Raw genomic sequence first — 13,719 nt, forward strand, 5'->3', positions numbered from 1 at the left:
AGAGCTCTTGGTAAAACAAAGTCTCAAAAGGTATGTATCCATTCTTGCATACCAAGTTCTGAGTGCTTGCTTTAAGCCATATAGAGCTTTCTTCAATCTGCAAATGTGAGTCTCCTTCTAATTTATTTCAAATCCTTGAGACTTCTCAATGTAAACATCTTCATCAATAGTCCCATTCATAAAAGTTGCCTTGACATCCATTTCATGGATGTTCCATCCGTTCCATCCCATAGTAGTAGCCAAAGAAACAAGCAATCTAATTGTTGTATATCCAGCTATATGAGTAAAGGTTTCTTCGTAATCAATACCTTCTCTCCATGAGAATCCTCTTGCTATAAACCTTGCTTTGTATTTATCAATGCTCCCATCTGCAACATGCTTTATCTTATATATCCATTTTGAAGTGACTATTAATTTGCTACTTGGCCTATGAACGATTTCCCAAACATCAGTCTTCATGATGGACTGGTATTCTTCCTGGATCACATTCCTCCACTCTTGATGTTTAATTTCATCTTCATATGAGGAAGTTTTAACTTCAATGAGATTCATCAAATATGCAGCATATCCAAGATACCTCTTCATTTTTTTGCTTTCTCTAAAGGTCTGTTTAGTTGTGTGTCCTTCTGCTTCTTGTAGGGTAGTTCTCAACCAAGGATGATTTGGAACAATTACTTGTGGCATAGGCTCACTAGGACCTTCAATATATTCTTTATTTGATGTTGGATATTGACCATCATTTTCCCTCAATATATCCTCAAAGATAGGTATCTCTCCTTCATTAGAATCAACTCAAACATCCTTTGATTTCTTGTAAGCTATACTTTCATCAAAGATGACATCCCTGCTTACTTCAATCTTACGATCCTCCTTAATATAGATTTTGTATGCCTTTGATGAAGCATTATACCCAACAAATATGCCCTTCATACTAGTAGGATCCAACTTCTTCCTTTTCTCCTTTGATATAAGAATATAAACAAGACACCCAAATATTTGAAGATGATCCACATTTGGCTTCTTTCATGTAAATGCTTCTTCTAGAGTCATGTTGTTGAGAATATATACAAGTAAAAAACTATCACACATGCTTCTCCCCATAGGACTTGAGGGAGATCTTGGTCATGTTGGATGGGCTTGATACATTCTTCAATTGTTCTATTCTTCCTTTTGGAGACACCATTTGGTTTAGGATTATAAGGATCAATGAGCTCCCTCTTAATCCTTGCTTCCTTGCAAAAGGCTATGAGTTCTTTGGAGGTATATTGTCCACCATTGTCAGATCTCAAAATCTTGATCTTTCTTGTTGTCATATTCTCTACTTCATTTTTGCATTCTTTAAACTAATTGAACACTTCTTCTTTGTTCTTGACGAGGTACAACTAAGTTTTTCTTGATAAATAATAAATGCAGGTTGCATAATATTGATGCCCTCCAAGAGATCTTACTGCCATGGGACCACATACATCATAGTGTATTAGATCCAAAACTTCCTTAGATCTAGTATCACTTATTGCAAATGGCTTCTTCACATTCTTGCCTATAGTGTGACCCTTGCAATTTCCTTCATGTTATTCCTTTAATTCGGGGATGCCATTGACCATTTGACTTAGATATGGAAAAAAAATTGATAATGAAGGTGTCCATACCTTCTATGCCATAGTTCGGAAGGCATCGAAGTGAACTAGGGCTTGAGATAGAGGTGTAAAAATTCTATATAATGTTCCCTGACAAATCCCAATCACCCTAGCATATTCAATACTAGGGCTATTTCCCCAAACCAAACCCTTGCAAAAGAAAAAAAAACTATTATATCACCCTTATCCTCAAGACAAGAAATAGAAAGTAAGTTTTTCTTCAAACCTAGAAAATATAGGATGTTGTTAAGATGAATACTTCCACCAGATTTGAGCTCCAACGAAGTATATCCAATCCCTTTCACTAGATATCTCTTCTTGCCTCCAATTTCAATTGAATGAGCGGAGGTTCCATTTGACAAAGTCTGGATCTGGTTGCATTCTCCCATCATATGCCTAGAAGCACCACTATCGATAACCCATACATTCTCATCCTTGAAAGTCCCAAATGAAGCGGAAAATAAACTTCCATCCATTACTTCTAGCTTCAAAATGATCTTCAAAATGAAACCCTTGATGGATGTAGCGACATTCCCAACAAATTTGAAACCCTTATTTATAACCCTTGCCATAGTGCTAACTAGGATGTGATCTTCAGTGTCCTTCTTGCACCTTAGCTCTATTACCATGTTGAAAATTAGGAGACTTGGGGATTATAGATGATATTCCTTAACTTGATAATTACTTGTGATATATATTAGCCAGTTATTACTTAGTTAGATATTATTCATCAAGCAATTTCCAAAACAATGAAGATCACAACAAGACAAAGTACACAATATATAGGCCCCAAGCTAGGGAAAAACCCCTCCAAGGGGAAAACCAAGAAAAAAAATTTCTCTTCTTAGAGAATCTTGTTACAATGAGACTTCCAAGACCCAAAGACTAAGCCCAAAATCCTCCCAAGCACAAAGTCATCCCCCAACAAGACCTTCTTCAAGGCAACTTCCAAATTTCGACCTTTTTCAAGTTTACTCTAGAAATTCAGCCTTACAACTACTCCTCAGAATTTCGCCTTGCAATTTCAGCCTCCTACAACTCCAGCTACACAGAAACCATAACTTTGCACATGTGGATAGAGAGAGAGAGATTATCCCAAAAAACTTTTATTCTTCCTTCCTTTCTTCATCCTTATAGCTCTTCTTATCATTCTCTATTGCAAATCAAACTTGTGATGAGTGAGTGCCTCAAATGAGGTTAAGCTCCTTGTTTTATAGCCTCCTTGAGGGGTCGAATAACCCTCCCTTGGGCCAACTTGTCCTTGACCAGGGCTGACTTGGTCTTGGAGGAATAAATGGCTTTTTCTTAACAACCCAAATATTTTTCTTTGTTACAATGAGTCCAAATGGGACTAAAATACATCACATAATTTCTTCTTTGTCCTAAAAGGACCTAGCAAGACCTATAAGGACGAAGAACATGCTTTTGACCTAAACTTGAGCATGAAACCCATGCTTTACATTAAATAAATTTTATTTTTCTTTCTTTATACAAAATATACAATGTCATGATTATACATAGGTCATTATGAATACTGAACCTAGTTACGATTTTCAACAAGGATGTTATCTTGAAAGATGCTCATGATTTCATCTGGATTTTTTTGGAACAAATTCCAATAAAATAATTCTTTACTATTAAATTTGGTGCCATGACTTTATACTGTGTTCAGTGAAAAAGTTATCTAGGCATCCGCATCATGTTACGAATAGATGAGTGCACTTATGAAAGTCCCATATAGCAAATATCTTGATTTCGAGAGACTATTTAAGTCTTCATCGGGATATTTATGATCCTGAGTATTTAGTAATTACTCACTTGTAATTATTCTAGATCCCAATAAGGTAAGAATTGGAAAACATATTTAGATAATGAAACTCCTAGATATACAACCATTCCTATAGATAACTCATTTTTACTCAAAATATTTTCTTAATTGAAACATTTCCTTCCTTTCTTATAATAATTTGCAAAAAAAATAATGTAGCAAAAAATGGTTGTTTGAATATAAACTTAAATCCAAAAACAAAGCACAAAACTAAACTGAAATAGTGATTAAAATGAATTATTCAATAAACATAAAACTAAACTACAAAATAAGAAAAAATAGTTTTTTTTCAAGGAGACTCATTATTCAACGAAAATTTCAATAAAATAATGGGGTTATTATTAAGCTACAACACCATGGCAAATGTTGATGCTCTTAATCAATTCTCATCTGACTTTTTCTTTGTTGGTTATCTCCCTCTAGCCCATTGCAAAATGAAGATACTCAAGGCTTCTTCTACTCTAACCTCTGATGTGTTATTTTTGTGTTTTATTTATTGCGTCGAGAGACTCTCTACATCCGAGTATGGCAACGATGTTGTAAAACATTATGTAAGGTGTTATGTAATGTTATGTTGACTTGGTTATATATATATATATGTGTGTGTGTGTGTGTTTGAGTTAGTCATTTGATGGGTTTACTAATGATGGTTAGCAAGCCCATGGTATTGCATAGCCCATGATATTTGTTATGATGAAGCATATTTAAAGGCTTGAGGAAATCCACCATTGAATGCAATAGTACTAGCTTAGATTCATCTTAACTCGGGAATTGGTCCATTTTTACGCTTGGTAGATCAAGATTTTAAATGGGTCTAGGCTGGTAATATTCAAATTCTCGAACTTATTTTATATTGTTTTGACATGTGTTCTTGTCTTTTTGCGACTATCTCTTTGATAGATAGTTTTTCTTTATCGTTAATCTCTTCCATTTTTCTATTTCCATGGCTTCTACGAGGAACTTTTCCAAGAGTGAGTTTTCATTATTTATTGATCACAATTAAATTGTCTAATTGTAATATTCCTAATGGAAATATTTATTAGAATACCAAAGACATGCACTAGCTACAACATATGAACAAATACAAAATTCTGGAAATTTACACAAGCATGCACAAATTAAAAACCCACAATGCAGCCATAAGAAATCTGAGCCATTTTATTGATAATGTGTTGGAATTCGGTTACAATAAGTGGTGGAAAGTGTGCACCTGAGCTTGCCATGAAAGAAAGCAAATACCTAGGTGAAGATAATTGGTAACTCCCACACAAATGGCTCCAACATGTTGTACATTGCACCCAAAAACTTTTGCACTACTATTGTAGACAAATTGGAGTTTGAGAGCTCAAAATACCTCCAAAATTTCTGCAAAATTAGGTGTATTCTCCTTGGAGCTAGTTCGAAAAAACCCAGAAAGGAATTGGGCTAATTCCAACATCCTAGAATTACCCAATTTTATGCTACGCCCTCCTAGCCAGAAATTTTGTCCCCCAAAATCAACATTGTTGTATGTGGCCATTATATCTCCTTAATCTACTGTAGAAATGCTCCAAAAATCACCCCTGGAAGAGTGAGAGAGTTTCTTCCCCAAAATCCCACACAAGAGAGAAACTCCCATCCCCATGAATTTCTGCCCAGGGACCCTCTACGCATGCCCAAGAATGTCAAATTCGACCCTCTAAAGAGAAACACCCTTCAGATCTAGAATTTCCCACAATTATTCATTCACCCCTAATGCAATTCCTCCATAATACCTCTAGAATCTTGCTCTATTTGGAGGTATGATTTTGCTTCTGCATCCTCCATGAAGTACAAAATGGATGAGCAATGGCTAGAAGACGCCACAAACCCCATCAGTTCTCCTCTTTACCAATTTAGGAATTACCTCCCTAGAGTGGCACTCAAGGTCCATCAAAGGAAAGGGTGAGTTCTCTCCTTGGAAAACTCTGGTGCCAAACAACAATTGTGAGTTGGCTGAATAACTTGAGCAACAATGATGTGAATGTCAAATTATCAAAAGGTCCCCAAGTGAGTGCTCCATCTTCCATTTACAATTTATGCTCGTTCTCTTGCGTTATGGCCTCCACCCATCTAATTTCCTTTTCCCTCCTTCTTTCTCAAAGTCAAGCTCTCCAAGGGTGCATATTTCCTCATGGCGTGGTCCCCACCTTCCACTAGCTCCACAATTTCCCTTTTTTCTCTAAAGTGGGCCTGTCCCTTTACCCAAAATCAAATCTTCCTTTGATTTTTCCATTCTCCTAAGTTGTGGGCCAAAAAATTTCCAAAATTGCAAAAAAAAGGAAATTTTTTAACAAAATAATTAATTGGGGATATTATAGTTCTCCCCACCAAAAATTGATTGTCCTCAAGCAATGCTTGAACAAGCGCTCTCTCCCTACTAACCCAACTATCCCTGCAAACAATACCAAGGTCCCAAATGTGCCACTGAGTCATCAGCAAATCACTAGGGGACAAAATACTCTCCCTAGAATTGAAACCCAATGGAATATTTACATGTCCCCCCTGTAGAGACCAGGTCACCCCTAAATGTAGTTGAAATTCCAAGCCCTATAATATCGAGGACCCATGCTAATCTCAAAAGGATACCACCATGTTGACACTGTGTCACTCTGACTATGGTTGAATGCCCATGGTACTCATACTGTATCCAGCCCTCCTGAAACCTGATGGCGTAGTATCTATAGGGGCCAAGCACATCCTGTTAGTCATAAGGCCAACCATGTGAAGTGTTAACCCATCATGGGAAGTCCCTGGGAGGTATCATGCATGCTACTAAACTGGGACCCAACAGAATACCTGGATGTCCTTCCCTTATGGGAGCCCTCTCTCCTAAGTTTGTGACCCAACTGCTCTTCCCTATAGCTCCATGGCCCCATACTAATCTCAAAGGGAGATCAACATGTAGGTGTTGCACTAGTCTAGGCATGAATGCAACCCCCTCGTTCTCCTACAGAACCATCCACTCCCGTAACCCTCTGTCACAACCCCAATAAAGGACAACTCTATAGTGTTGAAGACTATCCTTCCAAGGAATCCCATCAAATCCATCATCTACCAATCCTCATCCAATCTCTGGCTGAAACAATAGCAAGGAAAGCCCTCCTCTACCCAGAGTGATAATGTTGACGATCCCCAACCTGACCTCCCAAGGGAGATGTCGTCCAGTCATTGTCATCTTTGTGATCCCTTCGGAGAAAGGTGGTCTACTGCCATAATGGATCCCTGGAACCCAAAGCCAAATTGAAATCTCATTGCTTCCAATTCCTAACGCTTGCCACTGCGTAGTATTGATGTCCATTGGGAACCCCATGTGCCATACAACTAAACCATGAATGTTGCTAATAGACATATATTTGATGCCCTCAACCAAATCAATGTATGTGGATTTGTCTTGCTCTAGTCAATCATCACCACTAAGTCTACCATTTTCACCCTCGGTAATGTGGTAATACAATATCCAAAGCCTGAATACCCACTAGAAAAATACCTCAACTATACACGGTATCCTCTTCTCATGAAAAATCCCAACAATCCCTACTGAAGTAGAGGCACATATCACCCCCATGATTAGATCCCTAAGTGTGGGCTCGGAGATGAATGATATACAACCCTTGTAAAATATCACCTCATCTCCTAGCTTGTGCTTGCCAACACGTGTACCGGCGCTGCTCCTCCACCAGGGAATCCCTATCGTGCCCCTGTGCACTAAATCTCATAAATTCATCTCAAGCAAATCTCCCAAGTCCCACTATCCACAATGTAGGCCTCAATAGGATAGAACAAGGCTCCCCTCAACTATCTGTGATGCCAATGAGTGAGAGATGCCTAGGCTCCAACGGGTATGGTCAAGAACCTGTGTGGACACTCCCGACCAACCCCATGATCGAACCTTTCTCCAAACCTGGGTATGTCCCCCTCAATGGCATGCCTAATGATCGCATCAAGTAGTAACCCTTCTAGCAGCACTCCCCCGGTCCGCAGTGCAGCCCCGCACACTTCCACATATAACCAAGTATCCTCTTGTCGCCTCGCATACAACTCCTCCATGTTTCACATCTTTGTTCATTGCTAGACCCTGCTACATGTTGTCGCATCGCCCCAAATCAGTTGACGTCCATCCTGTATCGATGTGTTCGTCACACTATGAGGAAATGCAATGTGATGTGAACCACTCCTCTTACACCCTGATGCGACCCTACACACCGATACACACCATTGTGCACCTTCATGCACCTCTACATATTATTGCACATCGCTTCATGCCCTTATACATGCCTGGATGCCATGGTCTAAAACTAAGTCAATAAGTATCTATTTGCATCCTGTCATTATGACTGTATCGACTCCCTTATATCCATAACCTTTATTAGTGGACCTCTCCACCTGATCCTCCCTGAGAGATCTGACATGCGAATATCCCTATGTACTTATGGAGGTGTCTATAGGGTGTTGCTCCTCGGTGACCTCTATGCCTTATATATCCATGGGAAATCCTCGTATCCATGTAAGAAACTATATGGTGGCTTACCGATGTCACCTCCTATGACAACCTCTTGCCAAGGGACATTGATCATCTAATGTCCCCACACATGGGCAACACACCAAGACCACTCATGGATATCGCCAGCTCGACCTATCACTGATGTTGTCCAGAACTCTGACGGGAATATGAAAATAGGGGTGAGTCCAATCACAGGATCCACCACCCTGCTAATACCATGCTTGACCCAATACATGGAGTGGTGGGGAATCCAACCTCTGTCCCAACTATGATCCAACCCTTGAGCCCCTCTGACAAATCGTGACCCTTGTTGAACTATCTCCTGACCATGGATGTACCCAAAAACCTATCCAACCCCATGAGTACCAACTCAATACCTCTCACCATACAACCCCAAGGGAAGGATCAAGAGCACGAACACCCATACACAAAATTGGCCCCCCATCCTATGAATGTTTCGCCCTACGTGACTCATGTCACCCCATTTCACTGGCCTGATCAACATATATGATCTATCTAGGTGACTTAGCAACTCTCCCTCTAACGTGAAGAGGTAACCTAACAATATTGTAGGCCCCCTCTATGTAATCCTAAAGAGAGCTATTGACTAGAAGTACTGCAACTTTGTTAACTTCCTGCACATCTATATGTTCCTTGTCGATGGCAGGCCCAAAAGATGATTTCCCATCCTCCTCCATCATGGGATTAATAGGATTCCCAAGCTACCTCACCACAAGTAGCTTCTCAAGCATAACATATTCATCTAGCTCATGCTCCTCAAGGTGCTCTCCATGTTGTTGTAGGTAGTGGTCGTCTGGGAACTTTGTCACAACTCTGGGTACCTTTGTGCCTACTGGAACCTCATCAATGGATGGTCATATGGATGTGTGCTCAAGTGTCTCCAATAATGTGTCAATCAGGGCTACCAATGGAAACTCCTGCAAGGGTGAATCCTGTATCACATTGGGTGTATTTACGTTCTCCTCACAACCTTGCGTACCCTAAGCCTTATGCTCGACCTCCTCCTCAGGCTCCTAACGTCTAAAACGAGGTCTCCACCAGCAAAATCGCTACCTGATATCACCCTCTAATTGCCTTCCTCTACATGATGATCCAACCCCTAAACCATACTTATCCTTCTCTTGCTCATCGAGGAAATGAGGCATGGTAGGACGACCAGACTGGCCTTATGTATGGGTGTTGTACAACTGGGGTGTGCCTGCATGTGCTTATGTTCTCCACTAGTTATGTATCATTTATGGCATCCCCTTTAGGATCTACTAGTTCTAGCTCACCAATTGTTGGCTATGCCTCATCAACTCCTCCATGATCTTGCTATTGGGTGCTATAAGGTGTCTTTAAAAACTCCTAATTGCCTCACATTAATCATCAACCTAGGTATGTCTTTCTGTTCCAAGAGTGTACACAATATGTGCAAATGCTATATCTATGGAGAGTAATGATTTGAGATAATTTATTAAATTCAGTACAAGAGTAAATGGATTAAATCATAAATCTCGAGCTTGTAACTTCGGGGAAAATAATCTATCTAAGCATCAAAACTCAACCTTAATCAGAACCAAGACTCAATCTTAATCAAGAGATTATAATTTCAATTGCATCAACTGAGTGCCTGTAGCAATCACAGAGCTCTTCTAGCTGATTCTAAACTATTGCGGAGGAATAAAGCATTCAATTCAACCAATAATGCTTCTATCTTTTAATGAACCGAAAATAACTTTCTCCTAATGATTAATTCAATCCACAACATAAGTAAATGAAATCGATTGGTAGAATTAAGAAGCAATGAAATACATACACGAATTCCACACCAATGAAAGTAAATCGTCTGTAAAACTGTAAAGAAGAGTAATTAAACTTGCAGTAAAGGAAAAGTAAAAACACAGGGAACAACAGTGGAATCCACCAGTGACCGAGCCCAAGCCGCTAGTGAATACTGCTTAACTACTTCAGAATATCACAAGGGAACAACAACTCAATTCATGTATTAATCATTGAATTAAAATGCCATTACAACGTGTTGTCTTCTTCAAAATTACACTTCGTATATATGAAATTACCCCCTCTTAAAAGGGTGAGAAGTTCCCTTTTATAATCAAGAAGTAAAAGAGATAAACGTGATCCCTTAGGATCAGGAGATCTTGAGGAATTCGCAGCTAAATTCTATTATCAGATAACATTTCAACTTGCACTGATCCTCTTGATCTATTCCTTGATTCATCCACATAATACGCACTCCTTTTCCTCTATTTAGCATTTGCTGTTCAATCTTCTGAACAACAGTTGTTCCCTTTGCCAATTTCTGCATAAAAATAATGAAAGTTAGCTTTGCTTAGTCGAACCGTATCAAAAGAAATTTTATTCATTTCTCATCGAAGTTTTATCAACATCTTACTATATCAGGGCACAAATGCATAAAGAAAGAAGGAAAAAGACAGTGTAATCAAGAGTAAACTTATACCCATTGTATGACCCAACATACTCCCCTGCTTACCTTGTTTCATGTCCTCATGAAAAACAAATAGTTCCTATGTAGTGCAGTTAGAGAGTAAGCTGGAAAACTTGTTTCTTTATCAGATCTAAAACCATGTTGTTGTATCAAACTGGCAAAGACTGTTTCTTCCTATCCTTCAGGAAACTCATAGTTGGAACGATATCCTTCAGGAGGTTACAAAATAATAGGGCTCCTATATCGACAACCCAAACAATATGGTCCTTCTCTTAGGATGATATTGTTGTATGTGACCAAACGGCCTGCAACGGCTTTGAAGTTCCCGTAGTTAAATTGTTCTTTTTTCTTGACTCTATTAGTTGAGATTGTCCATCTCATCTTGGATGCAATCAAGGATCTTTCCTGAATGGAGAGGAAATATGCCCTTCCTGTTTGCACGATTTCCTTATGTGTAGGTCCCAAAATCTTAATTACACCCTCCTGTGCCATAAGCCTTTTGTGCATAATAAACAGTTGCAAAGGGTGAGTAGGCTCGCTTCTTATCCATAAGTCCATTTCACGTTCTTTTCTCTCGAAAGAGTTATAGGCCTTAAACCACTTAAGTTGATTAACTACAAAGGAAATAAAAGCTTGAAACTGAATGTCCCCAACAAAAGGGTTAGGATTCTTATCTACCTCTTCTTCTAATACAAAATTATGTAAATAAATTTCACAAAGAAGTCGCTGAACTTTTACCCCATGTTCTTTGCAGCAACTTATAAATTCTTCAGTTGTTTTTAATTCTATTGGTTTGTCGTCCTTTACGACTTTAATCTTCAATAATAAGTATCTTTCTAATAGAAATAGGGCATAGTACGTAGCAGGAGACCTGTAAGATAAGACATTCGAATATAGTGAGAAAATGGTGTCAATCTGATCCATGACCGGTTCCAGCTTAATCTTTACCTTCTTCAGCCTTTCTTCCACCTATCTAAACCTAGAAAAAGTTTCATCCTCTGTGATAGTCAACTGTCTGAATTGCTTTTGCAACTCCTGATAATTCTGCAGAGGAACTGTCTCGTTCCTATATTGCTTTAAAGCAAGTTGGGCTTGTGCCAGTTCCTCCTGTAACTTCCAAAGAGTAGGATCACTGCTTGAAGGGGTGTCCTTAAATTTTTCTTCAGTTTGGGTGCTTGTGTTGTGAGAGGGTATGCTCTCAGTCTGAGTTCTCTTATTATGGGAGGACCAACCCTCCGTCTGAACAGCTGTATCCATTAAGTCTGCATGCAAATTTGTTTGAGTGGCTACCGTTTGAGTAAAAATAGGCTCGTTCTGGGTTTCAGTTTCCCTGCCCTCACATATTTTTGTTTGTGTGGCCACCGTGACTACCTCAGGAGTAGTGCTCTGGGCTTCTCTTTTTGCAGTTTTGTTCAATTTCTGACGTAGCCTTCTAACTGTCTTCTAGAGCTTTTGGTATTTCTTCCTCAGCTTCTTTAGTTTTGTTTTAGCTACTCGCTTTTTCTGAGGTGCCTTCTTTGTAAGAACGTGTTTGTCAATACCCTCTGTATCTAAGGGTTCTTGGTGTTGGTCATGGGTGTGCTCTAATATAATTGTGTCGCCAGACTGGTTATCAGATTCAAGAATAATTTTTGTGCTCGCTCTCTCTTCCTGGTCTGCAGCTTCTGGAGAAGGCATAATTTCTATATGACCAAAAACTCTTGAGGATTGTGCTTCCATAAGGTTAGGATCGAGTGATCCTCCAGGTTGCATGTATGCATTCAAATTTGCCAAGACCTATGTCATATCTTCCTCAAAATCCTGTAAAAGATCATCTTGGGGGTTCATAGGTGGTGTTTGAGGAGGTCCTGCTTCATTACCCGGTTCATCATCAAAATGTTTTGCTCCCTCTTGTTCTGAGTCTGACTTACGTTCTTCCTCAGGTTCTTGTTCTGAATTGGCTTCTTCTTCATGTTCTGATTCAGAATGACATTCTATCCCCTGTTCAGGTTCAAAATTGTACTCTTCCTCAGGTTCGGGCTTTGAATTATCCTTTTCTTCTAGTTTTGGTTCAGAATTGCATTGTTCCTCTGGTTCTGACTCGAAGTCCTGTACACTAATTGGCCTGGATGGCTCCGCTAGTCGTTCGGCCCTACCTTGAGGATTTACTAACATCCTCTAGGATACTTTTAACCTTGCAGACCGCATGCGCTTATGGGGTTTAATTTTTGAGTGAGCAATCCTTTTCCTCTTCAGAACAGGGCTCTGCTGGCTCATTTCCAAGATTGCAAAGTTTTGGATTACAGGGTCTTGACTAATCTCTAGGGGCGCTATGAGACCATCCCAAGTTAAGTTTTGTTGAACAAGATTATGGCTAACAATTAGTTTAATCAAACCATGGTGGCTAACTACAGTTTCAGGGTGCCTAGTCCTTCTTATTCTATCAGCGGTATCATGTAGTAATGAATTCAAGAAAGATAGCAGATCAACAGTGAGCTTTTGTTTTAAAACAACTAAGAGTTTGAGTTGTCGTGGTCTTACCACATCTCGTCATCCATCACAGGTAATGTACCTCTGGACAACACTTGCCAGCTCACGCCATGGTTCTCCCAGAGAAGACGGTTGGATGCCCTTGCCTTTTCTGGTTAGTTCCTCCCCTACATCTCTAAAAATCTCCACCGCGTCTTGCAACATTACATGTTTTTTAGGCCATACAGTTCCTTCCGCCGGCAGCCCAGATACTTCAGCTATCATAGCTTATGATACTATGATTCTTCTTCCTTTCACCATGGACTTCCCATTCCATAAATGTTGTAAGAATTCGATAGCAACTTCACTGTTAAGGGCCTGAAGCCTGGTGAAGTATGACATCCATCCTACACATACCAAAATCTCCCTAGATCTATCCAAAATTTCCAATACTAAAGGTTCTTAGCGCACTGATTTTCCACCCATAATGCTTGAATTCTTCCTACAATTTCAAAAAGATTAATAGGCAAGAAAAACGCAGCAGAGAAGAACAATAGAAAGAAACATATAATAGAGAACAGCAATGGTGAGATAGAACAACAAGCAGATGTAATGGCTAAGCTTCATTAAGCGACATTTCCATGAGAATTAATACTATTAATTCGCTATCATATTGCCACATGTCATTTAATCATGGGATACTGTAGCAACATATGAAATCCAATAAAATAAATATAGCGCATGTAAGGGTGTAATGGGAGACCTCCCCCTCCTTCAAATGAGAGGTCACCTACGACCGAATAGATAGGGATGT

Source organism: Pinus tabuliformis, chromosome Q (assembly GCF_031772625.1).
Source record: "Pinus tabuliformis cultivar Carrire ecotype Pingquan chromosome Q, CPIR1, whole genome shotgun sequence".
Lineage (NCBI taxonomy): Eukaryota > Viridiplantae > Streptophyta > Pinopsida > Pinales > Pinaceae > Pinus > Pinus tabuliformis.